This window comes from Oryctolagus cuniculus, chromosome 15 (assembly GCF_051225735.1).
Source record: "Oryctolagus cuniculus isolate XC-2025 breed Fujian yellow rabbit chromosome 15, ASM5122573v1, whole genome shotgun sequence".
Lineage (NCBI taxonomy): Eukaryota > Metazoa > Chordata > Mammalia > Lagomorpha > Leporidae > Oryctolagus > Oryctolagus cuniculus.
Window position 1 is genome coordinate 69,710,931 of NC_142881.1, and position 23,722 is coordinate 69,734,652.

At 61.3% G+C, this 23,722-nt stretch overlaps 1 protein-coding gene across 8 annotated transcripts in view; it reads left to right on the top strand.

Moving 5' to 3' along the window:
* ZMIZ1 (zinc finger MIZ-type containing 1) overlaps positions 1–23,722 on the top strand; it is a 215,081-nt gene that overhangs the window by 144,092 nt on the left and 47,267 nt on the right. For 2 of the 8 annotated variants that reach the window (XM_070057913.2, XM_089314120.1), the window contains exon 1: positions 9,908–10,029. The exons of 4 other annotated variants lie outside the window; for them this stretch is intronic. The gene's annotated coding sequence lies outside the window, so the exon portion shown is untranslated. Of the gene's footprint in view, positions 1–9,907; positions 10,030–10,503; positions 10,807–23,722 lie in introns of those variants that run through there. 2 more of the 8 variants (XM_070057912.2, XM_070057916.2) reach the window with 2 other exon arrangements.

The window sequence follows — 23,722 nt, forward strand, 5'->3', positions numbered from 1 at the left end:
AGGATGTGTTTGCCCCACAACCCTGCAGGGATGCCTGGCTCAGCCCCGGTACCATCCTGCTTGCACATGAGATGCCCACCCCCAAGGCCCAGGGCAGCAAATGGCAGGAAAGCCACAGAGTGTCGGGTCAAGACCCAGAATTTACAGTCAAGGATTATGCAGTCATCATAAAGCTTAGGACGCTTAGGGAAGGCATCCCCTGGGAAATGATCCCAAGAGCCCAGCTGTGCAAGAGGAGGGGAAGGGTGCTCTGGGGGGCGGGGGGAGGAGCGTGTGCAAAGGCCCCAGAAGGAATGTGCGAGATGCGTCCCTCTGAGCCTCGATTCCTCATCTGTAGAATGGGCACAGCACCACCTGCCCTCGGGGCTCCAGGGATCTGAGGGGCAAGGGAATGAAGGTGCTGGTGCCTGGGTCTGGTTCCGTGAATGCCTGGGGAATATGCAGGCTGCATCTCGGCTCCTGGCTTCCCACCACCCCAGACACCCAGGCCTCTGTCAGTACCCGCCGCTCCTCAGTGCAATTAGGTAATTAGGCCAAATTCAATTACATACCACACTCCCAGGTCTGTCTGGGGCCCTGGGAGTGGGGGGGGGGGCACCTCCTGCTGACAGGGAGCAGCAGGAGCCTTGGCTTGGTTTCCAGAGCTGTGTCTCCCTACCACGCCTGGGGAATGTTGCCACGTGCCTGTGGGGGAAACTGAGGCAGCATTGCTCGGCCCCTGTCTTGGTACATTTGGAGCCACCGTAAGAAAATGCTGTAGATAGGGTGATTTATAGATAATAGGCATTCACTGCTCATGGTCCTGGAGGCTGGGAAGGCTGAGAGCAAGATGCGGGCGGACTGAGCGTCTGGGGCAGGAAGGCCCATTCTTCACACCTGCTGTTTCCTCACAATGCAGAAGGGGCACAGGGCGCCCTCAGGCTTCTTCTATAAGGACCCCAATCCCTTCGGGACCCAGCACCTCCCAAAGGCACTGCCTCTTTGTACCTCACAGTGGGAATTCCATTTCAGCCCATGCGTGTTGGGGGAACACAAGCACCCAGGCCACTGCACCCCCAGGACTGGCTTTTCCCGCTCACTGAAAACCTGAACCCAGGCTACTGGCCCGGGCTTACTCTCCCTTTCAAATTCATCAGGGGTCCCTGGTCTTCATCCCCTTGGAAGAGCCCCCAAGACTGACAGGCAGGCGTTGAGGTGGGAATGGGGCTCAGTTTGTCTGCCACCCCTGGGTCGAAGCCATTTGCCCTGTTGGCTACCACCCAGCTGCTCCTGCACCCAGCCACTGCCCAGCACTTTTATTGGCATGTGGGTCTTTTTAAGGGACTCACTGGGGACATCAGATAGGAGCAATGTGCACCAGGAGCAACAGAAGGGCCTCCTGGAGACCAGGCGTGACGCCTCCAGGAGCCACCTCCCTGGAGGCCTTGAATGCCAGTAAGAAGCTTGCACAGGGCCAGCGACACTGCTCACTAGGCTAATCCCCCACCTGCGGTGCCAGTACCCCGGGTTCTAGTCCCGGTGGGGGCACCGGATTCTGTCCCGGTTGCCCCTCTTCCAGGCCAGCTCTCTGCTGTGGCCCGGGAGGGCAGTGGAGGATGGCCCAAGTGCTTGGGCCCTGTACCCGCATGGGAGACCAGGAGAAGCACCTGGCTCCTAGCTTCAGATTAGCGCAGGCGCCGGCCTCAGTGGCCATTTGGGGAGTGAACCAACGGAAGGAAGACCTTTCTCTCTGTCTCTCTCTCTCACTGTCTAACTCTATCTGTCAAAAAAAAAAAAAAAGAAGCTTGCACGTGATCCTGTCAGCCCTGGGGAGTGCTGGGAGGGTTAGACAAGCAAGCAGCGGGGTCAGATCTGCCTTTAGAAAGCCTGAGCAGGTGGAAGGGCCCCGGGGCCTGAGGCAGAGAAAGCATCCGGAGGCTGGTGCAGGTGACAGACGTGTGCTGGGTGCAGGTGTGGCAAGTGGGGATGGAGACTGTCCAGCAGTGCCCGTTGTCCATGCCCTGCCTGCCCTGGACCGCCCACAGTCTGGGCCTCAGAAGCTCAGCGGGTGACACAGGGTGGTTTTGTGCTCAGCTTGTGGCTTATTGGTTCTGAAGGTGGTACACAGGGCCTATCAAGGGGAAGAAGTATTAGATTTTTGGAGTTATTAATTCCAACACGGAAATGGTTTTATGGGAATTATATGGAAATACAGAATAATACACTGCTTGTGAAATGATCAAGGAATACAGAAAATTATAAAGAAAGTAAAACTGGAATCCTGTCACTGTGGGGTAATAGTTCTGTGAATATCCATTAGTCATTCAACAAACATTGGTTGAACACCTGCTAGGTGCTATGTACAAGCTACCAGACATGACAGTGAACAAAACAGACAAAATCCCTGCCTTTATTGGGCTCATGGTCTACCATGAGATTTTTAAAAAGATTTATTTATTTATTTATTTGAAAGTCAGAGTTACACAGAGAGAGAAGAAGAGGCAGAGAGAGAGGTCTTTCATCCGTTGGTTCACTCCCCAGTTGGCCGCAACAGCCAGAGCTGCGCCAATCCGAAGCCAGGAGTCAGGAGCCTCCTCCGGGTCTCCCACGTGGGTACAGGGGCCCAAGGACTTGGGCCGTCTTCCACTGCTTTCCCAAGCCATAGCAGAGAGCTGGATCGGAAGTGGAGCAGCCAGGACTAGAACCAGTGTCCATATGGGATGCCGGCACTGTAAGCGGCGGCTTTACCTGCTACGCCACCGCGCCGGCCCCATCTACCATGAATTTTACACTGCAGACAAATATGCAAACTTGGAACCACAGGGGATCTGCTACTTTGGAAGCAGCCCCTGTGCCTTGACAGGATTCTGCTGCTGGCTCCTGCCTGGCCCCATCTGTGTCCAGCTGCTGCAGCTTTTACAGGACTCAGGAGGGGTGGGCTCAGTAGTGCTTCTTCTTCAGCCAGACTCGGGCAGGCTCGTGTCCACGGCGGCAGAGAGAGGCCCAGCAGCTGCAGCCATTATCCTCACTGTGTGGGGCCCCGAGAGGGACAGTGCCCAGCAAGCCACAAGCCCGTCCTGGGAAGCATGCACGGGGCTGGGCACTTGGCCTCCAAGACATACGTGTGCTGCTGCTTCGCCAAGTTCAGTGCTGCAGATTAACATCAGGCCCCCCACTCCTTGTCTTGCTCTGATAGCCGCTTCTGGCACGAGGACGTGGCCCGTTTGTGCCTGTCCAGCTCTCCTGGAGGTGGGGGATACCAGGGACAAAGGGCCAGGACCGTACAGGCACTGGGAGAAGGTCTTCTCCCACAGGACAGTCCGGACAGGAGGGAGGGAAGGCGGCCCCAGGTAATAAAAACATCCTTGGCGAATGTTCTTGGGCTTGGGATATTCACAAAACTGCCACGGGGCTGCCCGGAGCACACTGAGGGGCTTGGCATGTGTCTCAGCCGCCTTTCCTCTCCGTGCACCTGTCCTGGCACCCTAGAGCAGAAGGGCCTTGTAAGCCACCACCCGCCAGTGGCCAGTCTCCATCCTCTGCTTACACACCTCGGTGACAAGGTGCTCACTGCCAGCCCTGGCTGTCAGAAGCTCTCTCCTTGGTGGCCCTCCCCACCTGCGACTCCCACGGTCGGTGCAGAAAGAAGCTGAAAGGCGCAGCCCTTCCCTGGGCAAATCCCACCTGCTGGTACCCTGAGTCCCGCACTGCACTGGGAAGAAAGGCTGGGGGTGAGAGGTCAGCCCATGCATCTGTCCACGCGTCACAGCTTGGAGAGTGTACCCTTGACACTGCAATTGGTAGACCATGGCCCCAGGGGAGATAGCTCGGAGCCCTGGCAGAAGCCAGGAGTCCCGGGTCCTACCACTTACTAGTTGTGTGGCTGGAGGGAGCCCCTGTCCTCAGTTTCCTCCGTTGAAAGGTGAGAGACAAGTGCTGGACTGGTGACTCCAGATGGGCTCTGTGGGGGAAAGGGCTGAACAGACCAGGCCAGCAAGGTTTGGGACACACTGGGTCAGAGGGTGGCCCTGCCTGGCCGCCCAGCCCCAGCCACAGTATGTGCGTGGCCTCAACTCCTTTCCCTCCCCCTGCGTCCTTCCTGGCGGCCAGGCGCGGCTTTGTCTGGGCGTCAGAAGGGGAACTGTGCGGCCCCAGGCCAGACAGGGAGGTGTGCGGGGCAGCCAGGCAGGCAGGCAGCTCCAGCAGGAAGGGAAACAGCACTTGCTGCTGCGGTGAGCTCCTGAGTCCAACCCTGGGGCCGTCCGGAAGCCCCCTGTCAAAGCCGAGTCCTGGGAGCAGTCATAAAACCCCAGACATCCCAGCTGCCTTCCCCTTGGCTTCAAAGGCCACTCCAGAAGCCAGTGGGAAGGGAACTGGTGAGCGTCCAGGGCCCTGCGCTCCCCTCCATCCGGGCAGGGCCCCCGGGGCCATCGCTGACCCCGGGAGGCCATGATGTGCCACTGTGCATTTCATTCATTCATTCCTTGACTGCCTCATACATTCAGGCAGCTGGTCCTTGTTTCATTCACCCAGAAAATCTGCTGGGCGTATTTTAGATACCGCCAATGCAACAGACACAAGACTCTGTTCCATAGGGAGATAGCACTAAACAAGATAAATCATTGAAATGTGCCCATTACACATGGCATGGGGGACGCTAAGTCAGAGTCTTAGGACATCTTGGAGGGGGTCGGCATGGCTGAGGGAGGCTGCCCTACTGAGGTGTCACTGAGGGGAAGCCTGCGGGGTGACAGGTGAGCCTGGACCACCTGGAGAAGAGCATTGGAGGCCAAGCCCCTGGAGGTACGGCTGGCAGGTACGCAGCAGGAAGGCCATGTGGCTGAAGCAGGGTGAACCTAGCGGGGCTGGCAGAAAATGGGCTCAGAGAGGTGACAAGGGGCCAGGTCTCGGAGTGGGCGGGTGGGAGGGGGGCTCACAGATCATACACTGAGCTAGGACAGCTAGGGACTGAGGTTTCAATAGGGCCATCTGTGCACTCCTTGGTGGGGGCCGGTACAGCAAAGGGCCACGACCCTCACTGCCTCACCGCTCTGGAGACCAAGGTCAGAGTGTGACCAGGGCCCAGGGCCCCGTGACAGCGCCAGCATCTGCGCCAGGCCCCCTCTGCCTGCCCGCTGGCCCCTTCTGTGCGGCAGCAGGACCAGTGTCGGCTCTGCGTGATGCTCTCCCAGGGGGCTGGCGTGTCTGGCTCAATGTCTGAAGTTCCTCTTCCTGTAAGGACGACAGTCACAAGGGACCAGGGCTCACCCTGATGATCTCATCCTACTCAATCATCTGCAAAGCTCCTATTTCCAAATAAGGCCACAGTCACAGGTGCCGGGGCTTGAGACTTCCACATCTTCCGAGGGGACACAGTCCACACCCCTCCCCCCAACCCTGTGGCTTCTCACCCAGGAGGCAGCAGAGGCCTCAGCCTCCAAGTCCAGGTGCAGGTGCACTCCTCCCTCCCCCCCTCCCTTCTTGCCCCTTTGCTCAAAGGGGAGCCTGGCCCAGGCCTTCTCCTCTGCATTCCAGCCCCCAGGGGGGCTCCGTAGCCTGCCTGCCAGCAATAGTGTGCAGCCTGGGACGGGCAACTTCCAGAGACCAAAGCTATTCGGTGACCACTCTGTGTGTGTCTCCTGGGTCCCCTCCTCACCTGCAGCCCCCTCCCACTCTCCTCTAGCCTAGCAGGAAGCTTCCCTGGCTCCGCAAATCCTGCAATAGTAGGGCTTCCCGGAGGTGTCCAGTGGAGGTGTGGGGCAGAGGCTGGTGGTGGTGTTTGCAAAATGAAACAATTCTGGCATTCAGGCAGGAGACAAATGCAGACTTCTAGGAGTGCAGCCTGGGTGGGGGTCTTGCCCAGGGACCACTCTGGGAGGAGGAGTGGGGTGCAGTGGTGGGAGGCTGGAGAGGCGTGGAGGTCTGTTCCACACTAGGCCCCGACTCCCACCCAAGTGGGACCCTCAGCAACTCAAAATGTCAAGTAGATGATTAGTACGTTAAAAAGGAAACAACCTAAGCAACCATGGCAGTGATATGCGGGGTGCTGGGCAGAATACAGAAGAGTAGGCAACATGAGCGCTCGTCTCTCTGGCCACCTGGGTGCGCACCCTCCTTGCTTGGCTCCGGGAGTCCCACCTTAGGGACACAGGTATAGGGAGCTGGCTGTGGATGCAAAGTAGCCCCGGGCGCCACTTCCTTCAGGAATACTTCCGTTTGCCGTCGCTGGCTGTCAGGGAGCGCCTATCGGTGGGGATGCTGTGTGGTTAATACCTGGAAAGTGGCTGGAACCGTGCCTGGCAACCAGCAAGTGCTCAATAGCCCTGAGCTCTGCATAAAGGCCGGGAGAGGAGAGGCCCGGAGACAGCCTGGGGCCCCCTGCTCTGTGTCCCCAAGGGTGGGAATGCCTGCATTGGCCCCGTGCTGTCCATCTTGCGCGCTGCAGAGAAGCCCTGAAGAGGGAGAGGGGGCACAGGAACCGGTGTCATTGGGACACTTGGGAGTTTGTGCCCAGCCCTCTCAGGGGTGACCTCCAGGCCCCTGCTGGACCACACCAAGAGCCTCCATCTGAACCATCTGCTGCTATGTGGTGTGGTCTGCCCAGTGGTGGGCATGAGTGCACTGACAGCCCACCCTGTGCCCTGCACTCACTGGGGTGCATCCTGAGAAGGCAGATGACCCAGGCAGCTCCCCAGCCCTGAGCTCGTGTGCATGGACTCAGATGGACACCATCCAGGGCCTCCCTGTCCACAGCAGTGGCTAAGCTCACATGGGTGACTTCTCAAGTCATTAGGCTCCTTGCTGAGATCCGCTGAGTCAGCAGATCTTGCCAGAAGGAGACTGAGGTCTGTGACTCAGAACCCCGGGGCCCGGGAGAGTCACCTCTGGGTTCAGTGCTGTGCCTGTCCCCGGTCAGAGGGAGCTGGCCTTTAGTATGCTGGTCCTGCCTTCTATTCTCCCCGCGGCCTCCCATGACACAAAGCCTTTTAGGGGGCCACCCAGCCAGGAGCCACTTGTGACCCCTGGGTGACCTACATCCTGGATGGCTTGGCCCCAGGGTAAGGGCACCATCCAGGAAGCCCAGGGTGCTGTAGGTGACCTGGAGGAGGCCCCGCCCCCGCATCCCCCAAGCGGGGCCTGGGCATGGCCCTCCCCAAGGCCGGCTTCGTGGGTTCCCCATCCCTCCCGGCCGCAGCGCCCTGATCTGTGGGCGGCTGCGCCTCACCAGAGCCCACGGCGCAGCAGGAGTGCCAACACCCGCGAGAAAAGCCCCCACCTCCCGCCGCCGCCGCCGCCGATCTCCCCGCCAGGCCTCCCGAGCGCCGGCGGGCATTCATCAAAGCGCCACGGCGCAGGGGCCGCCGCACGCCCGCCCTTCTCCCTCGCGAGCCGGTCCCCCGGGCCGTGCCCGCCTCGCGAGGTCACTGGAAGAGCTCGCCCGAGTGCCGGCGAGCCGAGGTGGAGCGCGCCTTTGTCTGCGGCTGCTTTGCTGCAGATCCTTATCAAGGCAGGCGCCCGGGGGGGTGGAGCGGCGACTCGGGGCCCCAGGCTTTTGAGCAATCTTTGGAAGTTGGAGCAGCGCAGTTGGAACTTGGGGCAAGCGGGGAGAAACCCTTCTGAAGCCGGCACTCGTTGGAGTGCCTGAGCTGCGGCAGACGCGGGGGCGTGTGGTTCTAAAAAGAACTGGCTAATAACCAAGTGGGCCGGAGAGGGGCTGCAGTAGCCCGGGAGCGGGCCTGGAAATTAGCATGTGAAAACCCCAGCTTCTGCTAGGAGGCTTCCTGTGCAGCCGCTGAAAGGATGCTCGAAAACAATTTGTTTTCCTAATTATGTAAATCTGCTCTTGGAGAGTATTTGCTTTGGGGGAGGGGAGGCACATACCTGGGGAAAGTAGAGGACCTTTGGTCCCCAGTTCCAGGAGCTAAGGACACAGGATTCTCTTTTCCCTACCCCCAGCTTTCTGTCCCCTGGAGATCCGAGAGGCGAGGTGGGGCGATCGGCAGGGCTGTCTTTGGTTTTCCCGGCAGTGCCACCAGAGGTGGATCCCTCTGGGATAAACCTCGGCTCTGTTCTAGTCTGAATTCCGGCTCAGCTTACAGGAGTGGTTTTCCTGAACTCAGTGTGGGGCTGGCCACGTGGTACCAACACATCCCGGGCCATACATACATACATACATACATCTCCAGAATGAGAGGTGAAGTCCCCATTGCTGGGGTCTTTGGTGGCTTTGAAGGCGCTAATGATCAAATTAAAATTGTGAATGATCGTGGCACTGATCTTTAGTGGGGGGTGGGGTGGGGAGGCTAGAGACGGGTGCTCTGGTTATTTGAGGTCTTAGCTGTCTGAAGTCTAGATAATCAAGGCCAAGCCCTCACAGTCAGATGAACAGCAGAAACCAGGTTTGAGGGACCTCCATCTCCTGTCCCACGTTTTCTGGTGTCACTGGCAGAGCAGTGGGCCCTGGGTAAGTCGGTCGCCTGGGAAATATGCAGTGGGAAAGAGGAGAGAGGCTCCACTGGGGGGCTCCTGGGGTCCCAAACTCCCATGGGACTGCTTGGGAGGGCAGGGCCCCAGGGAGTGTCTCAGGAAGTAACCCAAGAGGGGGTGAGCCTGCCCCGGGCTTGGACTCTGTGCTGAGCAGGAGGGAAGTCCTCGGCCTGGCTGCTCCCGGGGCCGGCCCCGCAGGAAAGAGATGCCTATTAATCTCTCGCAGGAAGCTACTTCTTGTCCAAAAGGCAGCACGTTATGAAGTATGAATTAATCCATTTCCCCAGCTCCACGGAGGGAAGGCCTATGACAACTGCATTTCCAAATGCCATCCCCGAAAGTGATATTTCAAGTGGCAGTGGGTGGGATTAGAGCCTGTTAACGATTTATGTCAAACAAGGAGCAAGAATGTAATTTCTACATAAGTGATGTGTCTCAGCCACTTCGAGGGCGGGCATCAGGGCACACGGGCAAGTTCAGGGGCGTGCCAGCGGCCCTGATCGGGAAAGAGGTCCCGGTACTGGATTCAAAGCCGGTGCACCGGTCCAGCTGGGAGCACATTTGAAAGATGGGCCTGGCTGCCTTTTGGGGGTGAATGGCCCGGGCCTGGCTGGCTTTCCTAATTGTTTGGGGCGGTTAGGTCACCATTCCACAACTTTCACTGGCAGATGGGGAGGGGGGCGGGGCGAGGTTGGGTGGGGGGCTATGAAATTCGGTTTCTCGGTAAGGGTGGCAGCGGCTAGGAGAGAGGTGGGACAGCGGGTGGGCTTCCTGGAATGAGGGGTGGGGAGGAGCAAGCTGAGCTGAAAGCCTGGAGCCCTCGCGGACAGGCAGGCTAGGAGGAAGAGGCCGTGGCCAGCACAGGATGCAATGTCAGGAAGGCCGCGCTCCCGGGGCGGGGCCGCGCGCGCAGCAGCCGCCCCCGGCTTCCCTCCGGCCTCCGGCTCCCGGGCACAGGAGCGCCCAGAAGTCGGGGAACCCGAGCGTACGTGTGCGCGTTCACCCTGTGCTAGGCCCGCGCTCGGGGAATCCGTGGGGGAGGGTGGCAGGAGGCACCTGTGCCAGGGAGGTGAGATGCCAGGCCGCCTCCCTTCTCCGCCCCGGAACCCGTTCCGAAAATCCTGCAAACCGAGGTTTAATCTGGATGGCCCTTCCCCTCCCTCGGGCCGCCTCCAGCCCTGCGGCCTCTCCGCCCCCACCCCCACCCCCACCCCGCCGCGGACCCTCATTAGCATGGCCACTTGGGAGCCTTCGCTGGGGGGGCGGGAGACACCCGAAGTCAGCCACCGCCAGCGCCTCCTCGGCGGCCCCCTCGGGCTGCAGCGCTCCGGGAGCCCCGCTCGCACAAGTGTTGCTTCCAATTAATTGCCTCGGCGGGGGAGGGAAGGGGGCCTGGTCGCCGCCCCCGCCCTGAGCGCCGCTCGGCGGGTCGTGCGTTCGCTCGGCGGCGGCGTGCACCAGCACCACCCCTGCGTGCAAGTTTGAAATGTGAGCTGCCTCCGATTCCTACTCGCTCGCGCTTCCTCGCAGCGAAGTGGCGGGGCTGGCGGTCTGCGCGCGCGAGTGAGTGCGGGCGCCGGGCTGGGGGGCGGGGGTGCGGACGGCGAGGCTCGCGGGGCGGGGAGGGCGCGCGCGAGCCGGGGCTCCCTGGAGACGCCGAGGCAGGTCTGCTCGCCTTTCATCTTCCTCCTGCGCTCCTCCTCCTCCCGCCCCTCCCCCCGCCGCGGCGCGCCCGGCCTCCTCGGAGCCCCCAGCCCCACGCGGGCGCACGCAGGGTGGGTGGTCACGCCCGGAGGGTCCGGGAGCGCGACGCGGAGCGCGGGCCGTGGGAAGTTTCGCCGGCGCGCCCCGTGCGCCCCCGCCCCCCGCGCGCCCCCGGCCCATCCCCGTCCCTGGAGGGCTGTCGCCTGCGCCCGGGCGCGCGGCTGGCTGCCTCCTCGGCGGCGGCGGCGGCCCCATTAGCGGAGCCTCCGCCTGTGATTGGCTTCGCCCGGGAAGCTGGAGACGGGCGATGAATAATTGATGTGTGCGGTGCGGTAGCCGGACGGCGGCGGCGGTGGCGGGCAGCAGCGAGCGGGAGCGCGGGAGCCGGAGCGCCCTCAGAGCGGGCAGCGCGGAGCGAGCGGGCGCCGGAGCCGCCCGGGCCCCCGCGCCGCCGCTGCCGCCGCCGCCGCCGCCCGGGCGCGGAGCGGGGATGCAGGCGGCGCCCGCTGCCTGCGCGCAGCCTTTGTTCGGCGCGGGCTGAACCCGGCCGGGAGTCGCTCGCCGCGGCCGCTGCTGCCGGCCGGGCCCCAGGCCCCGTGGGTGTCAGGGCGGGATCGCGGCCGCTGCAACTTCCAGGTAAGTGCGGGGCTGGAGGGTGGGCGCCGGCGGGGCGCCCGCAGCCGGGCCGCGCTCCCGCCGGGCGCGCGGTGAGTGTGCGTGCCTGTGTGTGTGTGACAGAGGCCGGTGCATTGTGGGTAGCGCCGTGTGCTGCATGGTGGCGGCCCCGGGCTCGGCTGCGCCTGCTGCCCCGGCGTGCGCGCACGGAGGGGCCGCGGGGCCTTAGCCGGGCGCGGGGAAGACGCTCCCGCGCCCCCTGGGCGACCGCAGGCCGAGTGGCGGCGCTCCAGGCGGCGATGTGCAAGGCTCTGTCCTCGGGTGGAGGGTCCCTAACTTCAGGCTGCTTCTTTGTCAGAATGCAGCCCTGATGCTGGGAGCGCCCGGAGACCCCGGGGCGCGGGGGATGCTCCCTTGGCGGCTGGGCACCCCTCGCAGAGGCGGTGGGTGCAGGCTGACTCCTGACAAGTGTGTTGGGGGAAGCGGCTGGAGGAGGAGGAGGAGGAGAGAGCCTGGTGTTCAGAGAGGGCAGGATGCGGCCTTGCTGGGGGCGCCTGGTGCCGTGCTGTGAACATCCTGTTCAAGACCTTGGAGAGATGCTTTCTCAGAGGACTGTGCAGGGCTGAGAGGTGGCTGGGCCCAGGTCCTGCACGTGTGGTTTTGGTGTTGGTGTCTTATAGGCGGTGGCACCTGGAGCACCAGGACAAGTCCCAATTTCTGGGTCCAACTGGAAGCCGGCTGGGGGGAGATGTGGCCGGGACAGGTGGCACCTCCTTAGATGGGCTGCAGGAGATGGTGGTTCTCACAGTGGGGGACCTGGGTCCCCTGCCCTTGACCACCAGGCTGGATTGCCAGGTGGGCTCTGGGCATGGCTGGTGTCTCTTCTTACAGGAAGGTTTGTGAGTAAGCTGATAAGGAGTTAGTGCCAGAGTGCTTCCTTACTAATGGCCTACCTCTGAGAGCCAGGTGGGCCAGAGATTGGGCTGGGGAGTGAGCAAGGCCATATCTCCTGGAAATCAGGGTGACCCCAGATGGAGCACTGAGGCTCAGGTTCCTCTAGTTCTGGGGTGCTGGGCACACACCCCACCTCCCATGCACTACAGTCAAAGGCCCCATCCCATGGGGGCAGGGCTGAGTCTTGGGGTCCACGTGGCTACTAGGAAGCCTGTTCCCCTTTTGTGGGTATTCGCCAGGCAGTGACTACCCTTGAGCTAGCTGGATTTAAGTCCCTTCTGAGCTATTTTTACCCTGAACTTCCTTAGTGAGAAACCACCAAACAGCGATGCTTTGGTGAGAATCTGGGTCTTAACCGGAAGTGGCAGCCTGCACAGAGTTTGAGACTTGCTTCATCGTAACACTGCCTCTGCTTGCCTGGAGCCCCTCTCCTCTCTCTCTGCGGCCTCTTGCTTCTCATTAAGTCCTGTGCACTCAGACTTGGAGCCCCAGTTTCAAACGGGAAGACCAGTGTGACAGCCACCCCCCTCCCCCCATAGAGACAGGAAGCCAGGCATGGCTCCTGCTGGAGCAAGGCCTTGACTGCCGGCGAGCTCCTGGAAGGCAGGGGCTGTGTGTTACTCATCACTAAGTCCCCAGTGCCAGCCACGGCGCCTGGCAGGTGGTGGGTGCTGTGATGGCTGGGACTGCATGAGCAGATGCTGGGCTGTCGGAGTGGGAAGGTGATGCAGGGATTAGACGGGCACTCCTGGCAAGGCAGTGTTAGCTGAGCACCTACTAAGCACCCAGCCCAGGCCCAGTCCCTGGGAGCTACCAGGCAGGCTGGAAAAGGCTCTCACAATCGTTCAATCCAGGTCCCGCCTGGGGGCTTGCAGATGGCGTGCTCTGGGTCCCTCTGCAGAGAGTAAGGGATGGAAAATCTAATCTGTCTCTGGGACGCCGGCATCCTGTGTGGTAGCCACTGGCCATGTGTGGCTGGCTGTGAACTTGAGTGAGTGCAAGGTGAAAGTTGAGTTTCTCTTTGGTGCTTTTTGCACTTGCTACACAAGTGCTCAGTGATCACATGAGGCTCTGGCCGGCCAGACCGGGCCTCTCAGATCACAGAATGTGTCCACCGTGGCCAAAAGTTCCGCCAGACAGCTCTGGCTTACAGTGATAGAGCCTTAGAGCACCTGGAGCCCGGAGCCCAGGGCATGGCCGCGCAGGGCCGTCTTGTGCTCTCTGCACTTCGGTCTATGGTGGCAGGGGAAGTGTAGACCAACCCTGTGCTCTGATTTCGCATAGGAGAAGGGTTCACTTCTGCCCCCAAGCTCTCCGACTCTGCAGCCAGCAGAGGTCAGCCAGGGGCACAGTGGGGTGGGGGGTGGGGGGGCAGCAGTCCCAGGAGCAGCCTCAGCCTTCCTTGGGGCTGGCAGGCGGCAGGCGGCTGGCCTGTGAAGTCATCCATTGATCGGGCAGCCCAGCCAGCTCAGCCTCTGGTCCTCAGAACAGACAGTTCTGTGCTGGCAGAGCGTGCACGAGGAGAGACTTTCTGGGCAAGGGAAGTGTTTACCTTGATGGGAGCCACTTGGGTCCCTGGGAAGGAGCTCGTCCATGGGCCTGTGCCCGAGGGGTGCAGGCTCCAGCCCTCAGGGGATAAGGATTTGTGCATGTTTGGCTGGGACCAAACTCCACAATACCACCACCACCACCGCTCCGTTCTTACCTTGCCGGGGCTTGCACCCCTCGCATCGGGGGCATCTGCCGGGCCACGCTCACCCTCACACTCCCCAGAAGCCGCAGCTGCGGAGGAAGCTCTCCCAGGGCCTGGCAGAGCACCCGCAGCCCCCCCCCCCCTCCCCTGGGAGCTTGCTCTGGGAAAAACAAGGCCCCTGCCCTGGAAGCACTCCCAGCTTCCGGGGAGCTTCCTGGCTGGTAACCACAGGCAGGTTAGGACGGCCAGCCCGCTGCCCGGAGGGGCAGCGGGACTTCCTGCTTCAAGGTCACGTGGCAGGGCAGGCCTGGATGGGGCTAGTGCCCTCTCCTGGTCCACGGCACATCCCAGTCTGCCACTGTGGTCATGGCTCTACCCTGGTCTCCTGCTCTAGCCTCGAGGGGAGGTTAGTTTGCCTGGAGCCTTGTGCCTGTGCCCCAGAAGCCCACCTCCTCCAGCAGCAAGCTCACTGAAGCCTCCAGGGGCCCTGAGCTGGCTGAAGGTTGTGGCCCTCTGCTGGGGACCGGCACACCTGACAAGGGGGTCTTCGAGGCCCACCCGGGGGAGCTGGAGGCATGAGAGTGGCTTTGGCGACACCTGCCAGGTTCCCATGCGTCCTCAGCGAGGGAATGTTACGGCTCACAACCCTGGCAGCCCGCGCCTTCCCACAGAGCCAGGCTGAGCCGCCCTGGGGTTGCCTACAGCACCCTGCTTCCCCAGACTGATGGGCCATGTGCCTTTGGGGACTGACTCGTGGAGCTGGGCCTGGCCAGCCACAGCCGAGACCGTGTGCGTGACGACCTGGGACTAGGGCTGGCCGCAGCCCTGCTGCCCGAGCAGGCTCAGGAAATGAGGGTGCTTTCTTCTCCCTTGTAGTAGCCACAGCCCTGATGTCTCCATGGGGGCAGCCTCCAAGGGCTCTCTTAGCCCCTGCATCCCTGCTGGGTTCTGCTGCAGCCCCCTGCCCGCCACGGAGTGAGGCCCAAGGAAGTAGTGGGTGCCTTATGTGTGTTCGGCGAATGCAGGAGAGGGGCTCTGGCCGGGACTCCCCCACTTCCCTGAGGCTGCAGCTCCCCGATGGCTGTGGAGCTGCCAGAGTTCTGAGTTGGGGCTCAGCCTCTGAGCCTTGGCTTTGGCGTTGTGAAGCTCCCGGCTAATTCTGATGCTGTTGGTGGAAACAGCCCCTGAGGCCTAGCCCTCAAGTGATACCATCTCCGGTCTGGTGCCAAATTAGTGTGTGACCTTTGGCAAGTCACTTCCTGTCTGGGGGCCCTGGCCTCTCATCTCTGTACTGTGTCTCATCTCTCTGTCTCATCTCTAAAAGACAGACTCCACTGCAAGGTTTCAACCCTAGCCCTGCCCTAGACGGGGGTTGGGAGAGAGGAGGGGAGAGGGAGGCTGGGGCTCTGCCTTTGGGTGCCGTGGCCAGCGTCTGGGGGTGGAGGGAGCGATATTAAGGCGAAGCAAGGCAGGGAGATTCCAGGGAACAGAGGCCTGCGCTCTACAGCCAAGGAGCCGCAGGAGGAAGATGGGGAGATGGCACAGCCTGGAACTCCGTCAGGTGGAGCTTGGTTTGGGAAATGGGTAGGATTTGGGTATTGAGCGAGAAGCGGGCCAGGGAGAGGTGTGGCACTTGACTAGAAGGCAGTGCCCACGAGCAGAAGCTCCCTAGGGGCTGAGTGGGGCCCCTGCTGAAGCTGGCCAGAGAGAGCACAGATTTTATCCCGAGGGCATTGGGGAGCCTGAGGGCTTTGGAGCGCCTGAGGCCCCTGGGACTCATCCAGCTTCCAGGAGCAGGGCGTGGGGGGGGGGCGGGGAGTGGGGAGGCCGGCACCCTGCTGTGGGAATGCCCCTGCTTCTGCTGACGCAGTGGAAAGCCTCGTTTTGGTGCAGGGTTCCTCCTTTGCAGGGGCAGGGGGGCAGGGGCGAGGGCGGCCAGCTTTGCCTTCCCAGGAGCTCCGGGAACTTGTCCAGACCCTTCTGTCCTCTCCTGGGGAGGGCAGAGACTCCTGTCCTGGTGGTGGAGTCAGTCCCCAGCCTCTGGAGGAGGCAGCCAGCCCCAAAGGTTTGCAGTGAACACAGGCATTTCTGGGGCTGGGATCGGAGGGTACCACCCCCGGGCTGGCAGAGCTTGACCTCACACCTTGTCTGTGCCCCAGCAGGGCACCCTCTCTGCCTCCCAGGAGCCCATGACCTGAGCGGGGCAGGTCTGGCCCAGCCCTTGGGGAGGAGGTTGGAGTGTCCCAGGGAAAGAGAGAGTAGCAGCCCCGGGACCCTTCTTTCTGCTGCTTGCACGCCCAGCCCAGGAATCCTTCCCTGTCCACACCCCCACACTCACAGACACTGTGCCCAGGTCACAGGGCAGTAGGGAGGGTCAGGTGACCAGATCGTGCCTCCGGGGACAGGCCACATGTGACTTGCTTCAGTACAGGCTGTTTGGTAGATGCCAAGTAAAAGACCAATCCAAAGCACTGGAAGGTGGTGGCAGAGCTCCCAGGAGGGACCTGAGGAGCCAAGGCCTTGGCCCAGGCAGCCGTGGCTTCGCAAGGTGGCTGGTGATGCAAGGGCGCCCACCCCCTCTGCTGCTGGCAGACCCCAAGTCCTGTTTACTGCACTGATGCAGCAGCCATTAGCTACATGGAGCTGTGTGAACACATGTGTGTGCAGCAGATGAACTTTTCACTTCCTGGGTCACAGGGGCCACCCTCCACGCTCTATGTTGCCTCACGGAGCTGGGGGCTGCCATAGTGCAGTGTCCCTGAGCTTTCCCATGGGAGCAGAAAGTGCCATTGCAGAGAGCTGAGCCTGAGGGCCTCTGTGGGCCCACGTTGTCATCCAGGCTCTGCGGGAAGCAGGATCTATGGGACCTGACTGGGAGGGCTCACCTGCCTCCCCTCACCACCCGTGTCAGCAGTTCTAGTGGCTGCCATGACCCCTGCCCCAACCAGCTGGGTTCTTAAAATGGGGCCACTCAGGGTGCTTCCAGAGACAGCGTGGGAGTCATTATGAAACCCACATCTGCCCTTTCCCGGGCGACTCGGGCTGTGTCACCTAACTTCTGTAAGCCTCCCTTTGCCAATCCTAGAACAGAGCTGCCCTACCTGCCTGGCAGGGCTGCAGGGGGGAGGCCGCGTGGCGAGACTGGCACCCAGTTTTGCTCAATGAGTGACAGCTCTCCTTGCTGGCAGCTGGACTCCTTTGCCTCATTTAGCTCCCAGACCAGCTGGGCTTTCTGTTTCTGGCCTGAGAGCCTGGGTCCTCCGCTGGCCCAGGTCCCCTTCTCCTGTCCTCACACTGTGCTGGGACCAGAGACCGTGGTGCCCAGTGTGGGGTGGGGCCGGGACTGCTTCACCCTCCTTCCTGCAGGGGAGCCTGGGAGAGAGGGCTGCGTGCGTGCTGTCTGTGTGTGTGTGCTGGGGAAAAGCCGGCAGCCGCCTGGGAGGTCCCAGCGGGAGTCCCAGCTCAGGAGGAAGTGTGCGTGGGCCAGCGCACACACACCCACTTTCATTTCCCTCTCTGGAACAAGAGGAGTCTGCACCATGGACCCCTGAGCCCACTGCTACTGATCTGCCCAAGAATTTCCTCCCTCTGAGGCCCGCCCTAGGATGTAGGGGCTTTGAGCCTCCAGATTGTGTAAGGTGAGCCCAGGCTTCTGGGCAGAGGGTTTGTGAGCTGAGCCTTGTGGGGAGTCTGCCTCTCAGGCTGAAGACCTTGTGTCTACGCCTGGCTTCCAGCTGCCCAAAAGGCACCAGGCGAGGCCCTTTGTGGAGAGGACGTCCTGGGGCACCCGTTCCTCTCGCGCTCAGGCCCAGCACCTGCTGTGAGCTTGCTGCTGGACTGGGCATCACAAGGCAGGCAGCTCGGCTGTTGGGCCCGGCCATGGGGAACCAGGCGGCAGTGCCATTCCAGGGCACAGACTGGGCACAGGAAGAACACAGAGGCAACACGGGCCGGGGGCACAGGGCCACTTCTGGGGAAGAGGTGAGGGCTGGGCTTTCTGGTGGCTTGCCCTCAAGTGCGTTTAGAGAGTGGGTTCTAGGTAGGGAGCCCCACTGGGGGCTAGAGGCCCTCCGCCCTCAGAGGCCCCCCTGAGTCTTGCTCCCCAGCACCCCTCCCCTTCCTCTCATCTCTTCCCACACTGGGACCTGTGGCTGCCTCCAAGACTCAGTTTCCTATCTGCAGAATGGACCATAGTAGCCATCTCAGAGGCCTGTGTGAGGGTGAAGAGTACATTCCAGCTGAAGCCTTGAGCACAGGGCTGGGAGCTTGTCGGCTTGGGGTGATAGTCAGCTGTCCCCGCTGCTGTCAGACTACAGACAGGGCTCCTTGTACTTGCTCCTCTGGGGGCCTCTTAATCACCCCTTGTAGCCTCAGCCAGCCCCCCCCCCACACACACACTCACATTGTCGGGGATGCCTTTGCTGTCACAGGAGCCCTGACCTGCACTACCTCCCCTGAGACATCTTGATGCAAACAGTCCCTGTCCCTCCCTCCTGGGAGCTCTTGTCCAGAATGCAGGACTTGCTCCATGCTGGCCAAAGGGGAAAAAAAAAAAAAAAAAAAAAGCTGTGGCTGCTCTGTGAGGCCTTGGAGACAGCTTGTGTCCCCCTCTGGCATGTCTGCCCTGTGTTCGCCAGCCCCACAAGCTCCTGACCCCGGGGATGCCCTGGAGGAAGGACAGAAACCATTGTCCTGGGTTCCCAGGGCTGCAGCGTCCAAAGCTCCTGGTTCACTGGAGCTAGGGCCGCCTTGACCACCAGGTCTCTGGTGACTTCTGGGAAGCACCTGCGGTGAGGGGAGGCTCCCAGAGGCAGCTGAAAGAGCAGGGGGCCAGCGCTGGCTTCCTGTGTTGGGCCCTGGGAGTGGAGGCAGCTCCTCTGCCCAGCTGTGCACCTGCCTCTCCTGTACAGTGGCTAAGGCACCAGTGGGCAGCAGGCAGGCGTGGGGTGGGTGGGGGAGGTGCACAGAGAAAGCCCCGCTGTCTTACCTCCCTCTTGACCCAGCATCCCATGGGGAGCGGGGAGCCGGGTCCCCCACAGCCCATACACCCGGCGCAGAATTAAGCCTCCCCAGCAATCAGGCTGATCACACAGGCCAGTAATCCTCTCAGCTTTGCCTGGTGTTGTGCCTTCCCTGAGAAATGTCTTCAGTGACCTGGATAAAACCCCTCTCCTCAGGTGACAGCCTCTGGCCTGGAAATTTCTGCCCTGGGGTTTCTTTCCTGGCTGCCCCTCCCCCCCTTCTCCCCTGCGGGCTTTTCCCTAGGTGGAATCCAGCCTCTGGGGAGGCCCAGCCCAGACCAGCTTCCCTGGACACCTCCTTGGTCTCAGGCAGCAGTCACCTGTTCTCGCCCCACCCAGGCGATCTTGAGCTTGAGGTTGCCCTCTGCCAGCTGGCAGTTCCCTCATCTGCCTCTTTCATAAAATAGGGCACCCTCAGGCAGGCCCTGCTGGAAAAACAGGAGCCCCAGGTAGGTGCACGCCCCTATATGTGCTGCCCGGGACCCCTCACGCATACCCTCCCTGCTCCTGCTCCTTCTGGGGACACGCGTGCAACCCTCACCACATACATGGCACCGCTGCACTGGGCACAGCGCTCAGCTTGTGCAGGAAGATGGAGTTCTTCAAGTTCATGAGTGTAGATCGTTCAAGTTGGTATGTTCCACATCCAGGTGGGCACATCATCCAGGCCCGTGTGTTTTTGAATGAATGAACAAAAGAGGAGCTGGCTGAGGGTGGGGAGCCTGCCTCCCAGGAGGTGTTAGGACCAGAGGGCGCTGGGCGTGCAGGTTGAGCGCTGGAGAAGTCTAGGCCGCAGCCTTTGTTGGTGGTCCAGGGAGTTGGCTTCCATATGTGTAGATCCTTCCACATCAGTGGAACATGTGTGTGTCCTTGGATGTGGCTGGATGAATGGTGTTGGATCAGGGTATGGAGCGATGTCCTTGTGGCGTTGGGCAGGGTCTTGGGAGTATGTCTATGATGTGAGAAGGGCTGTGGGGAGCTGAGTGGTATGTATTTGAAGATGTAATGTGTCCTGATCCCTTTGGGGCAAACAGGCACCTATGCCATCCCTCCCTGCCCTGTGGGTAAGGGAGAGGTAGGGCCGGGCCGGGTGATTTTGAGCAAGTTACTGAAGCTCTGCAGTGCCTCTGCCTCTGTGTTCAGAAGCAAGGATGCTAAGAGCAGTGACCGTGGGGACCCCGTGCAGTCATGCCATCTTGGTGCCATGCCCTGCACCTCCCCCAGCCCAGGCCAGGCTAGTCCTCAGCCCACCTAGGCCTGTAGCTCTCTGAGAGGGGCTCACCCCAAGGCCCAGGTACTTCTAGGGATATACTGCCCTGCTGGAGGTCACCAAGGGCACCCGGCCCCACAGCCCTGCACTCCACGGCCTCAGGGAAGAGCCTGGGCAGGCAGGCTCAGCCAAGTTAACCCCAGGGGTGGAGGGGCCCTGAAGGCCCCTCCCATCCTCGGAAAGGCAACTGCCACCTCCCAGACTTTCAGGAAAGGGCGTTCCGTGGTTTCTCGAAGCCTGCCCTGCTGTCCACAGCTTCCTCTTCCTGTCTCAGGTGGCCCGAGAATTCTGTGGATAGGCTAAGAGTGACCTGCAGAGAGAATTGAAAAAACCACTGCCTCCCACTCCTGGCAAGAGATCAGGACCCTTACTTGCTCCATCTGAGAAATGGGCTGTTGGTTGCTGTCCTGCGGGTCCCAGGGAAGGCTGGGTCTTAGCCTCTGTGACCTGGCCTTCTCCCCCTGCTGAGCCTGGCATCCTGTAGGCAGCTATCACTCAGGGAGAACACCCAGCCCACCCGGCCGGCCTGACGTCCACCAAACTCCACACCCAGAGCCTGACTCATGCTCCAGGGTATGATGCAAACTGAGGTCAGAGGTCACAGATTTGCTATCTGAGCCCTTCAGAAGGCAAGAACACGCTGCTATACACTGCGTGCCTCCTCTGCCCTTGGGCAAACGGGAGGATCAGCATGGGTGGGGACCCACGAGGAGTTGAATCCCAGCTCTGGCCTTCCACCTCCAGGGTCCAGGGTCTGAGCCTTCAGTGCCCACCAGGGGCCACCAGCAAGGTCCTGTCTCCACTTCCCTGATCGTGCCTAAGGGGCCCCTCTTGAGTCCAGACTCTGGCCAGAGGGCGGTTGATGCTGACGCCACCTGGTCAGCATCCGACGTGCTCTGGGTGGACGCGTGGGGTCTGCATGCTCCCGCTGCACACACACACAGCCCCCCGACCCCAACCCGCACTCCCCGTCCCTTTAGAAAACCTAATTGCTGCTCCAACTCCTTGGCAGCCCCTTTGTTTTTAGTGTGGAATAACTCGCTTGTTTGTGTATACTTCAGAAGCCGATTCCCCGGGGAGAACTCCTGTTTTCTTAGCCGTATCCTAGAAGCCCAATTAGGAGCGGCTGTGCCACTTGTACGGTTTTCCAGCCGCTTCCTGACATGCCCTGCTGAGCCCCTAATGAGGCAGCCAAGGGCAGCCCCGTTCAGGGCCCAGCATGGCAGGGGGCAGCCTGTGGGAGGGGGCTGAGGGCATTGCCCTCCGTCCCCCAGGTCTGGCCACCTCTGGGGATGACGGTGTCACCATGGAGCACTCCGGGTTTGGGGATCGGGCCTGGTGGGATGGTGCCTGCGTTGAGAGCAGTGTGACATTCCGTGCCACGGGGCCCACTGGGGGAGGGGAAGGCGCAAATGGGAGCAGCAGTTGGCTTTGGAAACCAAACACCTGGTATTTCCCCGGCGCTCCTCGCTTGGTCTGGTTAGGGAAGAAAGGGTGTGTCATTGAAGACATGTCGCCTCACCGCCCAGCTCAGCCTGAACGCCCCAGGTTTGTCCATGTGGCAGGCGACAGCTGCTGCTGCTGCTGGCCTCCGGCCCTGTGGTGCCAGGGGTGCCCTGGCCGCCTTGGAAGGCAGTGCCCCCCGCCCAGCCCGGGCTTGTTCCCTGCGGCCTCTGGGAGGCTCGGGTTTCTGCCCGCCAGGTGGGCAACTCCCCTGCAGCAGTGCCAGGGTTGGGAGCTGAGCCCCCAGGTGCCATCTGCCGCCCTGTTTCCAGCCGGTAGGTAGACGGCCTCAGGGCAGGGACCAGGGGAGGGCAGACAGATCCCAGATGGCGCAAGTAGGGGACTCCCACCCTGAAGGGGGCAGGTAGTGCCTGGCCTGCCACCTGCCACCTGGGCTGCCCCTACCCCTCATTTGGCACCGCTGGGAGCAGGTGTGGTGAAATGTGGCTGTGGAAATGGGGGTCCCCCAGATGTCTCCACCTTGGCCTTGCTGCAGGTAGGAAGTAGGGGGGCCATCCAGGCATCCCCGTGTGTGTCTTCGTCTCTGACCACCTGGAGGTCCCTGTCCCCGCCCCTTTGTGTCTCTCACTGTCTCTGTCTCCCTGCCTGTCTCTGCCTCCGTGTTCTGAGCTCACAAGGGTGCCTTTGAGCCACCTCCCCCCTGCACATGGGGTTCCTCTGCTTAATTTCATTTTCCCGGGGCTCCAGCTCACAGAAATAAACCCTCCCTTTCCACCCCCAGCGCTTTTTTGATTTAACAAGCCTGCCGGGAAACAATAGCGAAATCCGCATCGATCATAAACAGTAGTGATTACCATACAATTACAGCCTGAACCATCAGCCTGGATGCAATCACAGGGCCCTGTTGTAAATCGGAAGACAATTGCCTGTGGAATTACCCCCAAATTGGTTTAAGTGGCAACAAAGGAGTGTCGGCATTTTGGGGAGGGCTGAGGGGATGCCGGTAGTCTGGCTGCAGAGGGTCCCCACTGGGGAGCTCCCGGAAGTTCTCCCCCATAGCACTCAGGAGGTGGCTTGCCAAGGAGAGCTGCCCACCGCCTTCCCCCACCCCATTCCTTCCACTTCAGTTGGAGTCCTTGCCCATCTTGCCAGTTGGTTATAAACTCATTTATACTCATGTGTGAGTGGTTAAATGTGCCTTCGAAAAGGAGCGGTGGCAGGGGTTTCTGGGGGTAGGAGCTGTTCTGGGGAGCTGCCTGGGCTTTCTGGTCTCCCTCTCCCCGCTCCCTTCTCGCCTCTGACTCTTCCAGGTCAGCACTTCCCAGCAGGCCCCTCCCACACCCCAATCAGGACAGCCCATCTCCCAGGTCACGCGGCCACAAGGGGAGGGTCTTCAGGCCACGGCTTGAGTGCTTGTTCCGAAGGGGCCAGCTCTGCAGACTCGGGGTCTCACCTGGCTTCTGGCTTGCCCCGAGTCCTCGGCAGCGCCACCCAGCTGAGCAAGTCCCCGCGAGCAAGCTCTTGCTCCTCTCACATGGCTTCTGTCCCCAGATCTCCCCCCTCATCTCTCTGCAGGCTCAGAGAGGCCGGAGTAGGGCCTGGACTCCCTTGGGTGGCAGCAGCTGGCTTGAGCCCTGGAAGCCAGTCCCTGGGCCTGAGCTAACCGGCACCTGGCAAAGCAGGGGGAGGCCTGGTGCCCCTGAGCTTGCCCTGTGCTCCCCGCGTCATGGAAGCCCTGTGTCGGGCTGCCCTGGTCGCTCTGCCAACGCCTCTGCCCTCTGCCTTGGGCTGGACCTGAGGACTGGGCTGGGCTGGGCCTGACCTGACTCTGGGATGACCCTGGCCTTGCACCTGCCTCCTCAGCACTGGTTGTGGGGCAATCTGTCGGGGGAGACACTGGCAGCTATTGCAGGGGAAAGGCTGCTGGTGCAGCTGTTCCCTCACCATGTGCGTGCGTCCCCGGGGCCTGGGTGCTTGCTCTCTGTCTCCTGGGAAGCTGGCGTCCTGTGGAAACACGGAGGGGAGGGGGCTCATGGCTGCGCTCAGGTCCTGCCTCTGCTCATGATGGCCTGTGACGTCTCTCCCCCGAGCCCTAGTTTCTTTTTTCTTCCTTCCTTCCTTCCTCCTTCCCTTTCCTGTGTGTATTTCATATTTATTTGAAAGGCAGAGTTACAAAAGGAAGAAGGAGATAGAGAGAGAGCTTCTTCCATCCACTGCTTCATTGCCTCAATGGCTGGGACTTGGCCAGGCCAAAGCCACGCATCTGGAGCTCCGTCCAGGTCTCCCACGTGTGGCAGGGGCCCAAGTAGTTAGGCCATCTTCCCAGGCACATCAGCAGGGAGCTGGCTCAGAAGTGGAGCTGGCAGGACTTGAACCGGCACTCGTGTAGGATGCTGGCGCCGGAGGCGGCGGCTTAACCCACTGTACCACAAGGCCTGTCCTTCTCCTGAAATAAGTGTGCCTGCCTCCCCAGACTGTGAAGGCCTCAGGGCTGGCTGTGTCCGCTCAGGGCCCTTCAGATAATAGCAGCTGTGG